The sequence below is a fragment of the Bubalus bubalis genome, chromosome X, assembly GCF_019923935.1.
Source record: "Bubalus bubalis isolate 160015118507 breed Murrah chromosome X, NDDB_SH_1, whole genome shotgun sequence".
In the NCBI taxonomy this organism is placed as follows: domain Eukaryota; kingdom Metazoa; phylum Chordata; class Mammalia; order Artiodactyla; family Bovidae; genus Bubalus; species Bubalus bubalis.
The window spans coordinates 26260036-26267664 of record NC_059181.1 but is presented as its reverse complement, the minus strand read 5'-3'; the positions used below and the strand labels follow the sequence as shown (position 1 = coordinate 26267664).

The 7629-nt window shown below is 42.4% G+C and overlaps 1 pseudogene; it reads right to left on the bottom strand.

The window, feature by feature from the left end:
* Positions 1-2805: 2805 nt before the first annotated feature.
* On the bottom strand, positions 2806-6045 carry LOC102401961 (annotated as a pseudogene).
* Positions 6046-7629: the final 1584 nt, after the last annotated feature.

Below are 7629 nucleotides of genomic sequence, written 5' to 3'. Positions count from 1 at the left end.
GCACATTTTGACATTCAAGCTCAGTTACAATTTGATGATCAATTACTTACTCAAGTGAAGATAATATGTTTAAAAGCCTGAGAATTTCATTTACTCAAAGTAAACAATCAAATGGAAAACCTTATGTAGATTTTATTGCCAGGCTACATGAAAATTTAAATGAAACAGTCTAGTTCTTGCTTATGACAATGCTAACTCAAAATGTAAAAAGGTGATTCAGCCTCTCAAAACTCAGGGTGCCCCTCTAAAAGACTATCTTAAAGTTTGCTAAGATATTGGGTCAGAACCATATAAAATACAACTTCTGGCTCAAACACTGTCTAAGGCTAATAAAAAGACAGATATGAGATGTCACCAATGTAAAAAATTAAGACATTAAAATAGACTAAAAAAAAAAGTAGTTGATAAATTATACTATTGGCTCTGATGCCATTCCTATTTGTATTGGTTTTAAAAGTATATGTCTTAAAACAAGATATAAAAAGTGGCTGTCAGTTGTCAAAAAGTCAAATGAAGATAAGACTTTCCTCTTTCTGTTAACTGCCCTTACTTTTTTAAAAAAAGAAAAAATTTCCAACATGATGAATCCACCTGACCTTCCTGATTGTGTTGCTGAAATTAGCCATGGTATTAAAAACTGGTTAAGATGAAAATTATATAAAGGATCAGAAGGTCACTTATTATTAAATGTTACAAAAGACTTATTGATTGGGGACCCCACAGAACCCCTAAACTTAAAGAATCTAAAGTGTCTTCCCCATGGGTATATAATGAAAAGACAATTAGTACTTATGGTAGTCAACCCCTCATATGACATGGGGGTAGGATTAGCTCCCCCTTTGCCTTGTCTAGATCATTATCCTATTCATGATAAATTATAGAAAATATTCATGACATTAAAAAAAACTAATTTCTTAAAAAGGACGATATACTGAATATATTTTAAATGACCCCAAAACTACCTTTACTTTTACAAAAAAACCTCTACCCACACTATTCAGACTTACATAAAAATTCCTTTTGCTTTTATGATCAGACTAGCAAAATATGATCCCAATTTGGGATTAGTAACATGTATTAACTGTTCATTTTATACATGTATAAATAATATTCCTTTTGATAAAAGTTGACAGAATATTTACATTTTTTTTCATTTTTCCAAAACAGTTTAATTAAAAAAAGGTGAAGAATCTGAAAAAATTAAGGGGTGGGGGGAACAGCATACCACGACTGGCTCAATCACAAAGAAACACCATCATCTAAAAAGATATTTAAGTTTAATACAAATTTTATACCAAAAAAATGTGAAAAAAATACTTCCATATGCTAAAAGCAATTATGCTTCACAAATAAGGCCAGCTAGGCTAGTTTTTTGTTTTTTTTTAAACTGCAATCTACAAATGTTCTTTCCTGTTTTCTTCTAGGACTCTCTTTTTTATTTCTTTTCTAATATGGATAACTGGCTGGAAAGGGTACAGTTCACATCCTCTTATCAACAATGAAGAGAAAAGAAGACTAAAATGTACAACAGAATGTACTGGAATGATATCATACAATTAATTTTTCTCATATACATACATCACCTTTTTGCTTTGTTCAATGCTTCTTGTTTTACACAACATACAAAATGGTGCTACAGCCTACGTAGTGTAACAGTACTGTGGTGTCCTACTTCCCTTCAAACTGTCTTTGTTTCATGCTGACATAAAAACGTAAAATTTCATCATATAAATATTACATACATGCTTCATCTCAGACTCAAATGTCCTCTCCGCGTGCGTCTCGCCTTTGACTTGTCACTTTGTGAAGCGTGGCCATCTCTTACCAAGCAGGTGTGAGTGTCTTTAAAGGAACCACAAAGCAAAGAAAAACTCTCTGTTTCGGAGCTTCTGATTCCAACGCTTTCTATGGTCCTCTCTTCTGCAAACAGCTGAGCGGGGCTTCTTTCTAGTTAATCTGTAAACAAGGATGTGTTTTTGTTTGTTTGTTTGTTTTTCTCTTCTTTTTTCCCTTTTATAGGAGTACAGTCATCATGGAAATCACATAAAATTAATGAGCTCCTCCCTGTGTCCTTCTGGTCCAGAGAGCTTGCCTTTTGTAATATTATAACGTAATATTTGAAAGGGGCCAATGGGTGCATGTGATGTGTCCACAGGAGCACCGAATTCTGTGCTGGAAATTCCTGATCCCAATATGCTGTGTACAGACATACAAATGCCTCCTCCAGAGGAGGAGAAGCTGTGCGCCCCAAAGCGAGCCCCCTGCCCTCTCCACAACCCTGTGAAAGATGGGCTGGATGACCATCCTTTCTCCAGCATCCAAACATTCTTTTTGTTGTTGGGTGTGTTTTCTGTTTTTTGTTTTTTTTTTTTTTCCTCTCTCTCTCTTTTTCATTTTGATATTTAGCAAAACTAATACAATTATGTAAAGTTTAAAAATAAAATAAAATTTAAAAAAATAAAAATAAAAAAATAAAGTGAAGTTGGAAAGAAAAAAAAATAAAGTTAATACAAATATAAAAAGGGGAAGTACTCTAGGCTCGCTGACATCCACAAATTGTACATTATTTACATCTAAAGCAAAGGTTTCACGTGGGTAGAACAGTCCTCAGTCAAGGCTATCGTGGGAAGTGACGTAGTGTGGGCGGCCCTCCGTGCCGGGTGCAGAGGCCGAGTGTGAATGGCTGGCATCCTCCAGGCTGAGGGTGGCGGTCTTCCGGTCTCACGTTTCTTTGCGGTTTCTGGTTTCCCTGGTGTCTGGGTTGTTTTCCTCCATGGGGCGGGCGGCCTGTGTCCCAGCGTGTCCCTAGTCCCAGAAGGTATATCCAGGCGGGACTCTTTCGGGATGAGGCTCTTCGAACTGGTACCGGCATTGTGCTCGGAGCAGGCCGACCCTCGCTTCTCCTCGCTGCTGCTCCAGCAACTGAATTTACTGCTCCGGGAATGGTACTTCTGGGCTGGGTAGTTGAGGTCCGGCTGGTGGTCTGTGGTGGTTGGGGCAGAAGCAGGTTGTTTGTTTCACCTGTTGCTAACAGAGCCTTGGTTGGAGCCTAAGAGAATGCAGGAGGGGGTCTCCCTGGAGCCAGAGAGGTCGAAGGTCGAGCCACTGTCCTTGCTTTTCTCAGCTGGCGTCTCCTTCTCTTTCAAGGCACTGCTTTCCAGGGGAGCTGCCTGAGTACTGGAGGAGGCACCCTGGGATTACTTAGTGTTTCTGTGTTCACCTCAGGGTCTGCTTCCTGCTGAGGGGCGGTAGCTGGCTGAGTGCAAGATTTCATGTGCTCGAGCCAGTGGGCCTGCTAGCAGGGGTAGTCACAGTAGCTGGTGTTCCAGCAGCAGTAGAAGATGGCCTCCTTCTTGCAGTTGGCACACCACTGCTTCTTCTTGGTCTCGTCCACCACCTGCTGCTTCTCCAGTTCCAGTTGCTTCTTCACCTCGGCAATGAGCCGGTCCTGCTCCTGCTCTAGGCTCTGCCACATCTCCGCCATGGTCAACTCCAAGTAGTGTTTCATTTCCAAGAGCTCCTGCTGGTGCAGCCACTGGAGTTTCTCTATCTCAGTCCTCAGCCTGCGGATCTCAGCTATTGTGCTTCCAGTAGTATTCTCAGAAAGATCGTTATATATTTCCGTCATCGTGCCTTTTATTGCATCCATCATTTTGCTAGTGTACTTGGCGATGTCTGCAGCGACATCAGCTGAAGCGGTGGCGATGGGCAGGTCTGTGCTGACCGAAGATGCTAGGGTGCTCGTGGTCCCTGAGCTGGTGACCAGAGGTGACGACTGGGTGCTGGTCACCAGGGTGATGGTGGAGGTGGATGGGCTCTGCGTGATCTCTTTCTGCTGGACAGTTGATGAGTTCCACAGGACCTGCTGCATGGCTGGAGCAGTCTCCTTCGGTAAAAGTGGCCTCTGCTTTTTCACCAGGCTTCCCGTGGTGGTGGCAGTGGGGGCCGTGACAGTGGACATGGTGCTGGTGGTAGTCGTGACCCCAGCCATGGGAGTTTGGGAGGATGAGCAGGTGAGGACCAGCGTTTTGGGGGGAGACTGGCTGCCCGCTGTCATGGATCTCCCTGCTTGGGAGATGGTTCTTTGGGTTCCCTCTTATTTTTTCGATCCTCCCGCCCAGAATGGTCTTCTCCTAAATCTATGGCAAGTTCACTCTCTGAATCGGAGTCCAGGTCCAAATGCACTGTTGGGGAACCCATCTCATCTTTTCCCTTCAGCTTATCCTTTGTGGGATGAGGCGAGGGTTTTGCTTTGTCTGAAAAGTCCTTCTCAGGCTGGGGCTAGTCTTCTCCTTGACTGAGCTTGGGTCCGCTTTCTCGCTGGCTGGTGATGTGCTGACTTTGAGCTCCTCTTTCGTCTCCACTGGGTTTGGCAATTTGAGTTGTTTTTGTTTTTGTTTTTGTTTTTGTTTTTTTTACAGCAGATGGCTCTTTGCCCATCCGAGCCCCCTCTTTGTCTTTGGCATCTTCTGGCTCGTTCTTGGACCTCTGTTCCTCATCACTGATGAAGTCACTACTGCTACTATCTGACTTCTCAGAATCCTCCTAATCGCTGTGCTCTACAGCCGTATAAACATCTTCTGAGATTTCATTTATGCCTAATTGTGCTTTGCAACTCTGTATTGTCTCGTCGAGATTTAGCTGGAATCTGCCGCGAATCTGTCGCTTGGGGGAGATGAGAGGAACAGGAGCAGACTGCTGCTGGACAGACTCACTCAGTTCCTTCAGGTCCATCTCGGCCTTGCTTCGATCCAGGTTAAGATTCAGGATGCTTCCCGTGGTGGATGTCTTGTCCATTTTCGTGGTGACTGGCGATACTTGACAAGAGAATGGTTTGGGGCTGCCAGATAAACTCCCCGCTTGTCCTGTCTTGGTGAAGGCTGGTGAAGCTGTGCTCTTGTCCAGGAAGTTCACTGGCACTGAAGTGGCTGGACGTGGCCTTCTTCTCAGCCTGTTGCTCCATGTGGGAGCCCGTCTGCAGGGAGGAGTTTGTACTCATGGGGGAGCGTGGCATGTCGGACAAGGAGAGCCTGAGGCCTGCGCCCCCGCTCAGCATCAGCTTGCTCATCAGGATCTTGGGCGACGCTGTCATGTCAAACCTGAGCTTGACCTTCTCCTGTTTGTCCATCATGGCGGCACCTGTGCCGGGGTTGGAGGGGGTCAAGCAGCATTTGGTACTGGCTCTTGGGTGTGTAGGGTGTCCTGAATGGAGAGTAATTAGAAACCCCGAACTTCTGGCAGATGTTCTCCACATAAACCTCCATCTCTTGCATTGCACTGTTGAAGATGCTTTTAGTCTTTTTCACAGAAAAAGGAATTTCTTTAGACATGAGGTAGCAATTATTTATTGGAACCTAGGCTCTAACGTGTTGTCCAGAGAAACGGGCATCCACCTGCCCATCTTTATCCCTCAGAGCTTTTGCAGGCCAGAATGGAAACCCCTTCAGTTTTGCCCAAACCAAAGGATGCGGATTGCTACAAGGCTCACAAAACCAGTTATCTCGTTTTTGGCAGGCAGCTAGATAACAGTCTGGACAAACTTCAATTTCATTCATCTCATGCTCACAGATTTTGATGAGTACTTTTGCAATTTGTGTCATTTTGTGATTTCCCCCATTATAAATGATGCAGTTGTGCAAAATCCATTTTGCATCAGCCAGGAAGGCTTCTGTGCAGCCATACATTTTCTTTTTAGCATTCTTTTTTAATGTACAAAGGTCCATGGGGTGGAAGATATATTCTGCATAGTCAGGATGTTGCTCCAATGGGACAGGCTTCTGAAATGCATCTGTCCCTGGCTGTTTCATTTTCTGAATGGTGAACTTGAGCAGGTATGATAACTGTTCGATGATGAGCATCGCCATGGCTTTACTCTGAGTCTCGATGCATTCTGCTACTGTGATCTTCTCACATTCAGGACAAAATCAGTCCCCCTCTGGTTCCGATGTCAGTCTCAGACACTTAGCGTGATAAACCCCAGGACAGAGCTCACAGCAAAGGACTTGGCCTTCCCAGTGACAAACCCAGCAGTAGAAATCATTTCATCTGTCCTGCGGTACAACATCAACAGGGTCTGTGGTGGGTGGCTACTTCATATAGTAAAATGGACCATGTCTTAGTTCTGGCTGCTCCTTATTATTATTTTTCAGTAAGCCGGGTTTCTTTTTCTTTTTAATGGGACTCGTGGATGTGTCCTGTGGCGAGTGGCCATTGGAGGAATGAGGAGGGCTGGGGAACTTTCTTTTCTGGGCTGTTCTTTCTGTGAAGCCAGGATCTTTGGAGCAGGTAGAATTATCCATGCCCTCTACCACCTCCTGTTCTGTTTTTATTTCCTCTTCAGCCAAGATTAAATCACAAAGTAGAAAAATATGCCTAGGCTAGAAGCAAAAGGCCTGGCTTCAAAACATTCAAACCACCAGCATTTAGCCCAGGAATTAAGATTGGGTTCTCCACACTCCCAGCCCCTGGGATGTTTCTTCTCTGCAGCAGGCATGGCTTAGAGAAAGCATTCAGCACTCTTCTAAGCTGTGACTAATTATCTCCCCCCCACCCCCCATATTTACATTCTTAAAACCAAAACTGACATATGGGTTCCAGTTGATTTACAATGACCTTGACAAGAAAGCCCTACATTATATGTTAGTAAAAAAAACATATTAAAAAATCTTAAACGTGTTAAACGTTTTCTGAGATTACTAATTGCTGCCATCTTAGACATTATTGCAATAACCACTATGGCAGTCGTAGCTGAAATGGCTCTTCATAAATCTGAACAAACAGTTCATTTTGTACAAAAATGGCATAAAGATGCCAATGTCCTTTGAACCACTCAACAAAAAATTGATGAAAAGTTGGCCTCCCAAGTGGCCGACCTTCAACAATCTGTAAAAGATCAATTAGTCAGTTTACAAAAACAAGTGAGACTAAGATGTGATTTAGAACTATACTTCCTTTTTATAATGGCTTTCAAATACAATAAGACACAATTTAATTGAGATAAAGTTAAACAACACCTATTAAAGTAATATTTCTGTAGATATTCAAGATCTACAGCAAGATATATTAAAAGCTTTTAATAAACATCTTGATGTGATTTCTGGATCAGATTTTCTTGATACTGTTACTGATAATCTTTCTTCTCTTAATCCTTTAAAACAGATCAAGACATTTAGATACAAAATTGCTCTAGTTATGGGAGTACTATTAATTATGTGTCTGTGTTTCTATATAGTCTAGAAAAAAATGATCAAGAGACAACAAAGCCAACAACAACTAACATTCCTCACCATTTCTCATCACTTACAAAATCAAAAAGGGGGAGATGTAAGAGACAGGAAGAATAAAAGAAAAGCAGGCCCCGGCAAGGGCCACAAAAGAAATTTATAATTATTGATAAACTGGATGCTATAAGGTATGAGACTCTTGGAACAAGACTGGAGGGAACAGTTCATAATCTTGAAAACAAGATATGATCCTGGGGTCGGAAAACCGACCCCAGACTGTTTCTCAACTGGCGTCTCAGAGTCACATGTTTTACATATCTGGTGGAAAATCTATACATAAGAATATTAGTCTTAGTTACTAATTTGTTATTGATTACTGTTTCCTAATTACTTAATGGTTAATGAT